A 15,879-nucleotide genomic window follows, 5' to 3' on the forward strand; every position below is an offset into this window, starting at 1 on the left:
AACAAAATCTTTAGTTCTCAACATAACAAGTTAAACCCAGGTAAGTAAAGGACCTGAGGAGAAGGAGTTCAGGCCTGGGAAAAGTGAGTACTCTCATATCTTGTGGACCTAGCCATTCTAAAAACTGGTTTAAAATAACAGACGTGTGCAAAACTGTATCTCCATTTGGCAGCATTGTATACAACCGTGAAACACACAAAGAGAATCTATATTCAAAACAACTTATTCTGATATTGGGCTTTTTTTTTTTTTTTTGAGAGAGAGAGAGAGAGAGAGAGAGCAAGAGGGCAGCTCAAGTGGGGGAAGGGGAAGGGGAGAGGGAGAGATAGAGAATCTTAAGCAGACTCCAAGCCCAGAGCAGAGCCTGATGCAATGTGAGGCTTGGTCTCAAGATATGAAGTCATGACCTGAGCTGAAATGAAGAGTCAGACGATTAACCAACTGAGCCACCCAGGTGCCCCTGGCTTATTTTAAGATATAAAGATAAATGGAGACAAATTAGATTTCCCGAATTTGTTTATGTCTTTTATTAAATAGATCAGATCGAAATAATTTAATCCTCTTACTCTCAATTCCAAATTTCTGGGTGTCTGAACTTTCCAGCTTGTTAAAACTACAGCCGTATGCTGGGAAATAAACTTCCATAGGTCTCTTGTGTCTCTGCATGTCATGTGCACAGAGACATTGACAAGTTTTGTTCTCTACTATCTTTACAAAGATGCTTGTCTCCTTCTAGAGTAAAGGGCAGAGTTCTGTGCTGTTGACCAGAGTGGGAGCGGGTAAGATAATGTTTCTCTCCATGGGAAAAGCTGGGTATATTTGCTAGCAGCTCTCTATAAAGGATCAGGGTTTCCTAAACTTGCATTTTCCCAGGGGTGACACAAACCCACAGCATGTGCAGCATACACCTGAGCTGTTATGCATTGCTATATGGGACTGAGAGACTAGAAGAGCAAAAACAAACATGAAGGTCATGGTGTCTGCTGTACCACAACTAATCAAGTCCTTCATCTTTGACTTAATTGTCTCTTGTATTCTATCAGCATGTATGAAACTGTGGCAGTCTATCTAGTAAGCTTGCAAGTGGAGTGAAATCTCAGTCTCTTCACAGTTCTTGACATCTCATGTTTATTCTGAATACTATATTAGTTAATCCATGCAGAGGACAAAGATTATACACACACACAGACATAAACAATGCACTAAATGATCTTTCTATGAACAAATGGAAAAATATATAGGCTTAAGTATAGTACTAAAAATATATATCTGGAAAAGTGATGAAAATGTGAACCATGATTATCATTGAACATTAGGACTTTCCTTTATTGGGCTTCTTTTTCCTTGGTGTTTTCTAATGAACATGTATCCATTTATAACATTTTTTCCATTTGAAAATATGAAATACATATTCATTATAAAATTGATATTAATGGTCAGTGTTTTCAGAAATTTTAAACTTTAAAAAGGATTTGCTTTGATAAATATGTAAATGTATTTAAGGCATAACCTATAGCCCCTTAAATATTAGTCAGTATCCCAAGCTTAAAAATAACACTTGATGGAATACATTAAGAGCATTTTTTATATATACTGTTAGTTACATGAAGAAGGTAGTAATGCCATCTATTTTCTACTTGTTTCTTTTTTCTATTTTATAGATCTATAAATTTACCTATATTTTAAACATTTGTATAAACAATTTATATTCAAAAGCTACGTAATTATTTTAAACAATATCTTTACTCATGTGTATACCTCTATTAGGAAAATCTGAAGATCATTGGCCATAAATCACTTTTAGATGTTGTTGGTGCAGTAAATATACTAATGTCAGTACTGGATATAAATTGTGTAGACCATTGAAATCCAAAATGAGAAGCTATACTGTATGAACAAGCCAATAGCCAGGTAAGAAAATTTGTCCTACAGAGGAAGGATGCAGTAATACATTGTTCGTATTAAAATGTGAGACACTTTGGGCACCTTGGTGGCTCAGTAGGTTAAGCATCTGACTTTGGCTGAGGTCATGCTCTCATGATTCATGAGTTCAAGCCGTGTTGGGCTCTGTACTAATAGGTCTGAGCCTGCTTTGGATTTTCTGTCTCTCCCCCTACCCCCTCTCTCTCTCTCAAAAAAAACCAAAAAACAAAAAACAAAAACAAAAACGCGAGATAACCATTAACATGACAGACCATTTATTTTAACTTTGCAGCATGAAAATTAATGTCATGAGCAACTGGTGATCTCGTTGGTGATGCTTTATTTAGGCCTATTATATTTTTTAGACTGATTTTCAAAATGTTTATAACATATTTTTGTGCCCTCTAGCTAAAAATCTAGGAATCCACTTTGTGGTTTATGATAAAGTTTTTTCCATGCTCAATACATCCAGAATTAGGACATTAGCTTTCTCAAGTATGAATAAGAAATATAAAAATAAGAATACGTTATAGGAGATATACTTCCAAAGTAAGTATTTCCTTTTGAAAAGTGGGTGGGGAGATAAGCTAATAAATATCTTATAAAAAGGGACATGGATATTCTTTTTTACATTTTTAAAAAAGTTATTCATTTATTTTGAGAGAGACAGAGACAGCGCAAGCAGGGGGATGGGTAGAGAGAGAGGGAGAGAGAATCCCAAGCAGGCTCCACACTATCAGTGCAAAGCCTGATGCAGGGCTTGAACCCATGAAACCATGAGATCGTGACTTGAGCCAAAACTGAGAGTCTGACATTTGACTGACTGACCCACCCAGGCACCCCTATTCTCTTTACTGATTAAATCCTCAATGCACACATGACAAATATTAGATACAGAAAAATTAAGTAGTTTGCCCAAAGTTGAACAGCTAAGAATTTATTGGGTCAAAAACCCAATCCATTATTTTATAACATACACAAAAACAAAATCAAAATGGATTAAAGAGTTGAATTAAGATATGAAACCATGAAACTCCTAGGAGAAAACATTAGGGGTAAGCTCCTTGACATTGGTCTTGGCAATGGATTTTTTGGCTTTGACACTAAAAACAAAGGCAACATAAGCAAAAACAAACAAAAGCCCTACATGAAATTAAAAAGCATCTGCTCCACAATGGAAATCATTAACAAAATGAAATACAATCTATAAAATGCAGAAAATGTTTGTAAACCACATATCAGATAAGAGGCTAATATACAAAATATACAAAGAATTCATATAAGTCAATAGCTAAAAAAAAAAAAAACACAAAAAACACACAAATAACCCAATTAAAAAATGGGCAAATAGCTTGCATAGACATTTTTCCAAAGATGACATACAAATGGCCAACGGGTTCATCAAACACTGCTCAACATCACTAATCATAGAGGAAATGCAAATTAAAACCACAATATCACTTTACACCTGTTTTGTCTATTGTCAGAAAGAAAAGAGGTAACAAATTCTGGCAAGGATGTGGACAAAGGGAAATACTTGTACTGGGTGGGAATGTAAATTGGTTATAGTCACTAGGAGGTTCCTAAAAAAAAAAAAAAGAAATTAAAGAATTTTATATGATCCAGCAATACCACTACTGGATATAAATCCAAAAGAAATGAGACCATTATCTTGAAGAGATATCAGAACTCCCGTGTTCATTGAAGCATTATTCACAATAGCCAACATATGAAAAAAAACAACTGAGTGTTCACAAATGAATGGATACAGAAGATGTGGTATATATACACGCGGGAAAGTGGTTCAGCCATGAGAAAAAGTAGGAGATCCTGTCATTTAAGATAACATGAATAAACCTGGAAGCACCATGTTAAGTGATAAAAGCCAGACATAGAAAGACAAATACTGCATGGTATCAGTTACATGTGGACTTTTAAGAAAACAAAACAAAACAAAAAAGGTCAAAGTTAAAGAAACAGAGTAAAAAGAACTGTGATTGCCAGGGTCTGAGGGGTGGGGGAAATGGGAAGGTTGGTAAAAGGGAACAAACTTGCCATTATAAATGAGTAAATTCTAAAGATCTTATGTATAACATGATGGCTATCACTGATTATACTGTATTATATAATTGAAATTTGTTAAGATAGTAAAACTTAAAGCTTCCCACAAAAAAAAAAAGAAGATCTATGTGAGAAGTGAATGATATGTTAAATAACTTGACGGTGAAATTTTTTCATAATATATATGTGAATTTTGACAACATGTATGTCAAAACATCATATTGTACACTTTAAATATCTTACAATTTTGTCTGTTAAATATACCTCAATAAAGCTGAAAAAAAAAACCCTCCACAAATCCATTATTCTTTTTATGTAGATATTTTTCACATGATACTTCACAGAAGGTATTATCATATTCACATTAACCTTGTGACCACTCTTAAAATACATTTAATATGCAAATATTTTCACTTTGAACATATGCATTTGTTCATACACCTAAAGCAACATTTAGTACAGAAAGTATATACAATTATTATATGTACAATATTTAAAATTTGGCTAAACTTTGGATAAATAGAAAATATGACAAGTTTACTGGATACAAAATGAATTTAGAAAATAGCTTTTCTGTATAATTCTATTCTGTGTAAATACATACATATATAATACATATATACATATGTGTATTTCAAACAACATGATTGCTTGAAGGACTTAATACTTATTCCATTATGTAAAGCCATAGTAAAAATTTAATGGAAAATCTCAGAGCATGTATCGTTAGTCGTTACACCAAAAGTAAACAAACTTAATAGTACATCCATAGATGACTTAATTTTGACTTGTTTCTTATTCTTTGCAACCCAGAATTTAATTTGTTCAGAAAAGACACTGAAATTAAGTTTTCTGGATATTCCTGAATCAAGTTTTGAAATACTGAATTTTTTTAAAAGCTCCTCTAGGTATATGACAGTTTATGAGTAAAAGATTATAACTACAGTACTAATTGGTACGGACATTCTGGGCAATAAAATCTGAGCAGAATTTACCCATGCATAATCAAAAGTGAATCTGGAATTCTACAAATATGGTGCAGTTTTAGTGGAAGAAAAATGAAGCTAGTAGACAGAAAATGTGTTCAGTCCATTTCTCATTCTTATAAAGAATAATTTTACTCTTGTTAGCAACTTGCACTTAGAACTTGATAGTTATTGTGGCTCAGTTGGTTAAGGTTCTGATTCTTGATTTTGGCTCAGGGCATGATCTCACTGTTCATGAGTTTGAGCCCTGCTTTGGGTTCCACACTGACAGAGAGGAGCCTGCTTGGGATTCTCTCTGCCCCTCCCCACCACTGCCCCCCCCCCCCACCAAGATAAATGAATAAACTTAAGGGAAAAAAAGAATTTAGTAATTGTCATATACAGCCTGTTCTATGGGCTTTCCAAAGATTCTCATCTAATTCTCAGTACAAGCCTATGCAATGTATATTATTATTTCTACTCATTAAGTGGAAAACTAAGGGACAAAATGATTAAGTAATTTGCCCAAAGAGAAATTGATATTGAATACACAAAAGAATTTCAACCTAGGTATTCCTGCTATGTGGCCCACACTCTTAACCATTAGGCTACATGATATCTAGTCCTAGATCTCATCCCTTTGCGTTTAACTAAACAAAATGAGCGCATGTGAACACTCACAGAGACACACACCTTGATACCTTTTTGTTTTTGCTTTTTGTTTTCCAAAGCAAAACAGTTTTGTTTGCAAAAAGGTTCCGGAAAAATATTATATACTTCATACCCTGTTGCATCTGTCCCTTTATAACGACCAGCTAATATTATTATTACATGAAATATGGTAAGCTCTAGGTAAAATTTAGACAAAGTTAAACAAAACTAGATAAGACTTTTAAGTATTCACAGCTTCCCATTTTCTGCCCATCCTCTTTAATAAAAATTACATGGGGGAGGGGGAAGCCCCTGGGTGGATCAGTCGGTTAAACGTCTGGCTTCAGCTCAGGTCATGGGCTCTGTTGCTGACAGCTCAGAGCCTGGAGCCTGCTTCAGATTCTATGTCTCCCGCTCTCTCTGCCCCTCCCCCACTCATACTCTGTCTCTCTCCCCAAAATTAAAAAAAAAAAACAAACATTAAATTTTTTTTAAATTACATAGGTTTGATTTAGTATATTCTATTAATGGGGGTAATGAGTACAGGTGCTTAAATCAAAGAAGTTATAAAAAACAAAATTGACTTGGAGGAAGAGTGCTGTGAGGCCTGTGAGACAGGCAAACAGAAGTTTTTGAGAAGTTTGAGCAGAAAGAGGGGAGTGAATTTGAACAGTTTTCATGCAATGCCAGATTTTGGAGAAAAAACAAATTACTAAAACTGAGCTTCAGGGTATTATTCCCCCTATTCTGCCACTTTCAGAATGTCAACAGCAAAGATTTACAGGATTCTTCATGCTGCTCATGAATTGTATTTATATTTCTTTAGCAGATAAGACATGTTGTGATTGGTCACAAGGGAGCTCAACTTCACTGAGGCATAATAATGATGATTTAAAAAGAATCAAGCAACATTCAAAATATCAACTAATGAGATGTAAGAGAGTTCTGCATTTAAAACTAATAGGCTGTCATGGAGCAGTAGTCTTGTATCACAAATATGGGGGGTTGAAATTGATGAGAAAAATACTACCCATCATGAAAAAGCATCCCACCTGTTCACATAGTTCCTTCCTTTTAGGATACAGTTGGGAAGATCACCATTTACTTCAGGTTGCTCATTTTTCTGTGGAACATTTACACAGGTACACACAAAAGGTCTTGGGGATAGCTTGAGTTATGGTCAGGACAACTTATTTTATAGTTTAAAAGCAGCAGCCTGGTTTTCACTTTATGAAATAATATAGTTGCTGCCACCTCTAATAAACCTGAAAGTTACACAGGGATTTTGTGGACCTGATGTCCAAGGACAGAGAAAAAGTATCACCCCGAGAAATGTACTAGAATATAGAGATACAGGGATTTCTGTAGAATACAGTTTTCTGACAAGGTCATCTCATTTCAGCAAGGCATGAATCAGCTGTTAATTCTGTACTTAGACACTCCATTAGTAATAATTAAAAAGATATTGTTTATCTCACAATTGGACCAGTAATTGATTTACATGTAAATAGTTAAAGGCTTTAAACCACCTGCTACAAGCTAAAAACAACATTATATTTTAATAGTTGAACTCAAAAACTCTTATTTCAGAGCACAGAAAATACTCCTTTGTATTTCAAAGATGGCTAACACTTTTTAAAAACGATTTTAAACACAACTTTATACATTATGACACATATATATGTATACACAGTCATTTGTTCAGGGTTGAAATATGTCATCTGTTCAAGGTTGAAATATGTCATATGTATTAAAAGTAATGAGGGGGATATTCAGGCACACGTGTATGGCTCAATGTACAAAATTGTATAAGAACAATACATGAATTTGGAGAAGAGACTGGACTTCTGTGTCTCTGAATAAATGGGTCAAGACAGAGAGGGATTTATCATGGGAGTCTAATGGAGTTGCTTAAAGAATTTATTTTTTATTCATTTTTATACCCTTAGAGTACAGTGCCTGTCATAATAGGTACTTAGTAGGCACTATGATAAATGAAGAGATAAGTAAAACAAGTTTAAAGAATGAGCAATTGCACTACTAGGTATTTATCCAAAGGATACAGGAGTGCTGTTTCACAGGGGCACATGCATCCCAATGTTTGTAGCAGCACTATCAACAGCAGCCAAAGTATGGAAAGAGCCCAAATGTCCACTGACAGATGAATGCATAAAGAAGGTGCGGTATACATGCGTGCGCGTGCACACACACACACACACACACACACACACACACAATGGAGTATTACTTGGCAATCAAAAAGAATGAAATCTTGTCATCTGCAACAATGTGGATGGAACCAGAGTGTAATATGCTAAAATTAGTCAGAAAAAGACAAATATCATATGACTTCACTCATGTGAAACTTAAAATACAAAACAGGTGACAGAAGGGAAGGAAAAATAACATAAAAACAGGGAGGGGTACAAAACATAAGAGATTCTTAAATATAGAGAGCTTAGGGTTGCTGGAGGGGTTATGGATGGAGGGATGGGTTAAATGGGCAAGGGGAATTAAGGAAGACACCTGTTGGGATGAGCACTGGGTGTTATAGGTAGTGGATGAATCACTGGATTTTACTCCTGAAATCATTATTATACTATATGCTAACTAACTTGGAAGTAAATTTAAAAATAAATAAATATATTATTTAAAAAATGAGTCCAACCTAGCTAGCTAGGTGGAAAAAAATTTCTGAATTCATATTGTGAATATTCCATTCCACAGCCTGAAACAAGTTGTGTGTGGGGAGGTGTATGTGAACATGAGTACAAGAAACCCTCTTAATTTGGCTCACCTAGAATTTGCATGGAAATATTCGCCTATGAGACACACAGCTTAGGTGGAACATACATCATAGGGAGTCTTGATTAAGGAGGGGAGAAGATTAGTGGAAATACATTTAAAAGGGAGGGGATGTGGTAAGAGAAATGTAGAGTCATGAATTAATATTCTGTAAACAGTGAATGGCCCTAGAGAACTTAAGGAATCTTGTGTGTATTTATTGGATAAAAGCACCAACTACACAAGAATTCTTATACCAAAAAGTTGCAATTCCAACATGGCAACTCCATCATCACTAGTGCTACTAGTGCCATTACACTAGTTTTGTGAACAAACGATTTATTCGTCTCTCTTGCAATTTGTTTCAATGAGTGGAAATACTTAGGCACTTTGGTACCAATGCCCTGAAGAAGAAGTGGGAAGGCTGTAGAATGAAACAGAAGGTAATCGGGTAACAACAGAGCAGACTTCTCCAAGGCAATGGAGTGTAGCACAGCTTGTTTCAAAGGATCAAATTCATAAAGCCACACATCAAAACAACTGTTAGAACAAGGCATTCTGAAAGCATCCCCGATACCACTGACACACTCAAAATATTCATAAACCAAACCAAACAAGGTTCAAGCACCCACATGTCCCTATCCATCTTTTGAAGTGTAAAACAGCCAAGGAAAATGCATTTTTTAAATAAGTGCACCTAATATGACTTTGTAAAGTAACTTTATGTCCTAAAATGCCAGTATTATGGGCAATAAATATAAAATCAAAGCAGTAAATATTCCTCCAAACATACTGAAACACTGAGCAGCGTTCCCTTTTGGGTTTCAGAATATGCTTTTCAAAACTGCAGCAGGAAAAGAAAAAAAAACTGGCTTTGAACTTCCTCCTACTCCTATTCAACTTAAACTCATCTGGATTGGAACAATGGTCACCTGTAGCCTCTGCATGGAATGTGACGGCTTTCAAAATTCTTTTTATGATACTGTCAGCATGAAAACTCACAATCATGCCCCAAGTTTGATCTTTTAATGGCATTATTTTTTTTAGCAGAGTTTTGAATAAAAGAATTATTATGCTCTCCATTTGTTTAAAAGGGGGAGGTGTCCTTTATATGTTTATAAAAGTCTAGGTGTTAATTGTTCAGCTAACACAGGTTCCTGAAGGCATCCAGTCAAGCAGCTTGGCAGCAGGAACCTTGGGGAGTGTAGGGAACTTAGCAAAAAGAAATATGAACCTGTATTGCTTGTCTACATGTTTAATGAAGGGCAAGACTTGTTCATGGTTGCGGGTGAAATGAACAATCCTGCAAAACTAAAGCCCCTCGAAATTGCTATGATACTGAGACCCAAGCACAGGCTACTTAATATGTGTGTTAAAAAATGTCTTCTGTGAAGCTTCTTCTTATGCTGAGAATGGTTTTCCTGTACTTCTTACTTCAGAGTTCCTGGAAGAGGACTATCCCACTTTGGCAAAACTCCATGAAACTAATAACCTTGGGAAAATGTGCATAAAAATGCATTACTGCTTGAATTAAAAAAAATGCATTATTGCAGGCATTATATTCCAATACATAAGGTTCTCTACTTTCTTCATTTTCAAGGGCTCACAAAACCATATATTTTCAGAGGCCTAATTGTGTTCAGTTATTGTGGATTTCTTAATAGCAAGCTAAACATGTTGGTATTTTAAAAGATTAATTTGAAACAGTAGATCCTGGAGATGCTGGTCTCTGTGAGAGACAAGTTGCAATTATTTCAGTGATATTGTTTTGAGGTGATATGTTCTGCATGAGAATGGTGGTTAAAAAAATAGGAACACTGGGAAAGATTATAGAAATGCTTCAATAATCATTAAGAACTGACAAATTGGGGCACCTGGATGGCTCAGTCGTTTGAGTCCCACTTCGGCTTGGGTCATGATCTTGGAGTTTGTGAGTTCAAGCCCCACATTGGGCTCTGTGCTGACAGCTCAGAGCCTGGAGCCTGCTTCAGATTCTGTGTCTTCCTCTCTCTGCCCCTCCCCCACTTGCCATCTGTCTCTCAAAAATTAATAAATATTAAAAAAATTTTTAAAAAGAACTAATAAATTATTGCAGGTAGTAGAGGAAGGAGGATACAAAGATAATCTCAAGATTTGGGGCTTGAATAACTAATTGATCATATTAATGAGAAAAAAAAGGAAAGCTATTTTGGGGGGATAGAACAGGTTATTTTTATATTTACTGAATCTAAGGAGCACCTGGGAGCTCAGTTGGTTAATCGCCCGACTCTTCATTTCAGTTTGGGTCATGATCTCATGGTTGGTGAGATAGCACCCGATGTTGGGCTCTGCGCTGACAGTGCAGAGCCTGCTTGGGATTCTCTCTCTCTGCTCCTCCCCAACTTGTGTGTGTGTGTGTGTGTGTGTGTGTGTGTGTGTGTGTGTGGGTGTGTGTGTGGGTGTGCACTCTCTCTCTCTCTCAAAATATATTTACTGAATCTAGGTTATAAATTCAGATAAGGAATCACCAGGATGCGGGCACCTGGGTGGCTCAGCCAGAAGAGCATGTGACTCTTGATCTCAGGGTTGGGAGTTCTAACCCAGTGTTGGGTGTAGAGATCAATCAATCAATCAATCAATGAACTTTAAAAAGGAAAGAAAGATGGGGCGCCTGGGTGGCGCAGTCGGTTAAGCGTCCGACTTCAGCCAGGTCACGATCTCGCGGTCCGTGAGTTCGAGCCCCGCGTCGGGCTCTGGGCTGATGGCTCAGAGCCTGGAGCCTGTTTCCGATTCTGTGTCTCCCTCTCTCTCTGCGCCTCCCCCATTCATGCTCTGCCTCTCTCTGTCGCAAAAAAAATAAATAAACGTTGAAAAAAAATTAAAAAAAAAAAAAAGGAAAGAAAGAATAACCAGGCCTTTAGTGTGGAGGCCACAATGTAACGGATTTCACTGCCAACTAACAGAGTTGTTTTAAAATCCTCATCCTACACTTGACTGATGCATGTTATGGGAAAAGTTATTTGACTTATTGGACATTCATTATCATGATCTATAAAATAAATAGGTTAATAAGACATCTACCTCCCCCCAGTTGTTGGGGGAACAAAATTAGATTGTGTATAAAGTGCTTAGAACATATTAAGCACTTGAAAATATTTTCCTAATTTCTCCTCTCTCTCTTTCCCTCCCCTTACTCTATAGCTGTGCCAAGGTATAGATGACCTAAACAAACTGTAGCTTGAGAAATACAGAGCTCTTTCTGTTTATTTCAAAAAGAGCATATCAAATTGAAGTACATGCCCTTTAAACTATGCTATGAGGCTTTTCTCAAAATTCCATCATGTGATTGCTATGGATGTTTACACTTAGGTTTAAAGTTGAGTGAGGCCAGAAATTGCAGTAGAATGCTGATTTATTGGGTCTTACGAGGAGAGTCAGTACCTCAAAAAATCTTGAGAAAGGGTTATAATATATATTTAACTCAATGTGAAAATTCCTCAAAATTATTTATCTTTCATACTGCCTTTTTTTTGATGTGTGCAGAATGCACGTATCTCTCTCTCTCTCGATATGTAATAAGCTCCGGCACTCTTATGAAATGACACTGCTCTGAGCTATTTTGCCTCTTACTACAGTCAGTTTTGTTATAACACTTGTTTTGTAAACATAAATTCATTCCAGTGTAATTGACATATTAGGGAACAATTTGAGCATAACGTGAATTTCATGTTTGTCATGCACGAATTCAATCCTGAGAGACAAAAGGTGAATGCTGAAAACACCTTCTTGCTGAACAAAGGCATGTAGGAATCCACCATGCGAACATAAACACACATCTCAAACATCTACCAATTCCCTCAGTTCACCATGTGTGTTAGGAGGCACATCGGAGCACATCTGCAGTTACAACCTTCCATCTGACTTCAGATAACCCTCCTTCCACTACTTCACAATAACTCAGAAGTTGAACCCTTCCAATGTCTGCTTCCAAAAAGCAAACTCAAGGTCTTTATCATGGTAAAGTGCATATTTAATGTAATTTTAAAATATTAACTATTTATGCATATATAACTATACTACCACTTTTATTAGTTCCCTATCTTTTTTAAAATGTGTTCCTAACTGTTGTTGAGTATCATGCCCTTTACACATCTTTCACATAAGGCTTGTGAATTTTATTGCATGATTTTGCTTATAGTGGTACTTTTTTATGAATGCATATGCCACAGAGCAGAATTGACTCTGTCCATGAACGTCTTGACCAGGTAACATGAACCTCTATGATACTGCTTTTCCTTCTGTGAAAAGGGAAAAATTGTGGTATCAATCTCATAGGGCTGTTGAAGAATTAAAGAAAATAATGTGCATTGAGCATTCAGCACACACCATGGGGTTTTATAGTACTTAATACATGTTTTATATCATGGTAGAAAGATTAACAGCCCCTCCCCCCATTCCTGGAATTGCAAATAAATGGAAAAATGGACTTTGAATATGTAATTAAGATCTTGGACTTTAAACTAGGGATAGAGCCTGTCTTATTCAGGTGAGCCCACTGTAACCACAAGAGCGCTTAAAAGGAGAAAACTTTCTTAGGTTGGAGTCATGGAGAGGCAACAGGATTGAGTGAGATTCAAGAGAAGGACTGGGCACATTGCTGGTAAGTTGAAAATGGAGGGAGGAATTGGAAGTGTGAATGCAGGACAGGAGGCTTTGAAGAGAAGCTCCAGACTGACAGCCAGCGAGAGAAAGGAAAGGTCAGCTTTGTAACTACAAGTAATTGGATTCTGCTGATAACCTAAATGAGGTTAGAAGCCGATTCTGCTGAGCCAGCAGACACCTTGATTTTGGTCTTGTGAAGACTGGAGCAGAGAACCAAACAACCCCACCCATCTTCTGACCTATGGAATTGTGGGATAATAAGTGTGTAATGTTTTCAAGTGCTAAGTTTGTGGTAATTATTATAGGAATAGAAAACTAATGCAGATATTTTTATACCTTTCATTACAAGAGGAGCAAGCTCTTATTGGGTAAGGAAGACTATTGCTTTAAACCAAACTGTATTTACAATGGAAACTTTTCTGGGCTCAGCCCTTTTACACTTTGGTTATGGATAAGGTATATGAACTTGGTTTCTTGTAAAAATATCAGGCATGTTAAAATATCATTTCATCAAGAAAACTAATGTTTCTGGACATAATTTTTTTTTCTTTATACAAGAGATTCTTTCCAACTTGCCTTCAAACCTGAATGTAGTCATATTTCTACTTTTTAAATTTAACCAATCAATCATAGGTTACTACCTTGAGGAGAAGCATGAAAGGAACAGAGAAAAAGCTCCAGAGAAATGAGCCTCAGAAAGATGGGAAAGGCACTACAGACAAATTGCATTTGCCCCCATAATTAGTTTTAGGCCAGTATTTCCTTATGCTTCACTAGAGTTTGTACACATACAAGTAAATCCTGAATCTTGTAGTTGGAAGAGGTGTAAGTAAGCCTATGTAATAGCGTCCTTTTGCTGCTGTAACAAAGTACTTCACAATTAGTGTCTTAGAACAATAGAAATGTACTATCTTACCGTTCTGGAGGTCTGAAGTCTGGAATAGGTCCCACTAGAGTTAAGTCAATGTGTCAGCAGAGCACAGGGTTTTTCCAGGAGGCTCTAGGACAGAATCTGTTTCCTTGCCTTTTCCAGATTCTGGAGGCCACCAACGTTCCTTGACTTCTTCCGTGTTCAAAACTAGTAACGTGATATTTTCAAATCTATTTCCGACCTTCGTTTCTATCATCACATCCCCAATCTCACTCTATACCCACCTGCTTCTCTTTTGTAAAGATCTTTGTGATTACATTGGGCCCACCTGGATTATCCAGGAGACACTCCCATCTCTGGATCCTTAATTATATTAGCAAAGTCCCCTTTGCCCTATAGGGTAGTATATTCAGAGGCTATGAGATTAGAATATGGACATCTTTGGAAAGCCATTATTCTTACCACAGCCTGGAACAAATATATTTTTTATATTTCTTATATTTCTATGGTAATAATAAATGTTTTGCAAATTATTAGTTACAATCCTGTTTGTTCTTAAATCAAATTTCCTACAGACTTCCATCTCCTCGAGTCTTTTTTACTTAATAAATAGATAGAACTTTTTTGTAAGACAAATAGGCTGGAAGAGAAAAATCGATTCCAGAAGAAGACCATATTAGTGAAGGGGGAAAAAATAGCAAAACAAAATATACTTCTGAGTTCCTCCAATATAATATAATACACACACACACACACACCTATCTTTATTTTTATTTTTATTTCCATCAATCAATTTATATATATATATATGTATATATATATATACACATATATATGTATATGTATATGTATACATATGTATATGTATACATATGTATATGTATATACATATGTATATGTATATACATATATATATGTATATACATATATATGTGTATATATATATATATACATATATATATGAGTTTTGGTGGTTCCTTTGGTATCCTACTTAAGTATCTAAATGTATAAAGATTTGCTTTTATTTTTTTAATAGCCTAAATAAAGTATGGTGAGCTTATTTCATATTTTTTAAAGTTTATTTATTTTTGAGAGAGAGAGGGCAAAGTAGGGGCAGAGAGAAAGGGAGAGAGAGAATCCTAAGCAGGTTCTGCACTATCAGCACAGACCCCAACATGGGGCTCCATCTCAGGAACCATGAGATCATGACCTGAGCCGAAATCAAGAGTTGGACACTTAACTGAGCCACTGAGGTGCCCCTTATTTCATATTGTTGAGCACATTTTAGACATCTAAAACCAGGTAGCATTCCATAAACTAAAACAAATGTAATAAATTACCCATATATTCTTTAAGCCAAATATTCCACCTTATACATTCAGTCTACAACTACTTATTGTCTACAAAGTGCCAGGTGCTATTCTAGGTGTTACTGATTCAGTAGTACCACAGACAAACAATAACAACAGGAATAAGAAAAAACAGACACAAACATCTGCCCATATAGAGCTCACATTCCAGTAAGTAGCTGGAGAATGAATGGGTGCGTGAATGAATGAATGAATGAATCTTAAATAGGTAAAATGTATTAGATAACAAGGAGTGCTAAAGGAGAGTGAGAAAAGACAGGGATGAGGAACTAGGGACAGGTGTACCCAGGAGAAACTTAAATTTTAAACAGGGTGTTTATGGAAGGAGTTACTAAGAAGGTCACATCTGAGCAAAGAAAAAAGGAAGTGAGGGATCAAATCATGATTTGAATCTCTGGAGAAAAGAGTCCTAGAAGAAGGAAGTACAAAGTCTCAGAGCAGGCAGTGGGACTTATTGTTTTGAGACTTACTCTTATTTCATCTTTTTTTTTAATGCTTATTTATTTTTGAGAGAGATACAGAGACAGAGAGACAGAGAGGCAGAGCATGAATGGGGGAGGGGCAGTGAGAGAGGGAGATGCAGAATCCAAAGCAGGCACCAGGCACTGAGCTG

At 36.1% G+C, this 15,879-nt stretch overlaps 1 protein-coding gene across 1 annotated transcript in view; it reads right to left on the reverse strand.

Moving 5' to 3' along the window:
* Positions 1-14,315, reverse strand: part of LOC109499722 (protein eyes shut homolog) — an 866,761-nt gene extending 852,446 nt beyond the window's left edge. The window contains exon 1 of the mRNA XM_045057710.1: positions 13,942-14,315. The gene's annotated coding sequence lies outside the window, so the exon portion shown is untranslated. The remainder of the gene's footprint in view (positions 1-13,941) is intronic.
* Positions 14,316-15,879: the final 1,564 nt, after the last annotated feature.

The sequence above is a fragment of the Felis catus genome, chromosome B2 (genome assembly GCF_018350175.1).
Source record: "Felis catus isolate Fca126 chromosome B2, F.catus_Fca126_mat1.0, whole genome shotgun sequence".
Lineage (NCBI taxonomy): Eukaryota > Metazoa > Chordata > Mammalia > Carnivora > Felidae > Felis > Felis catus.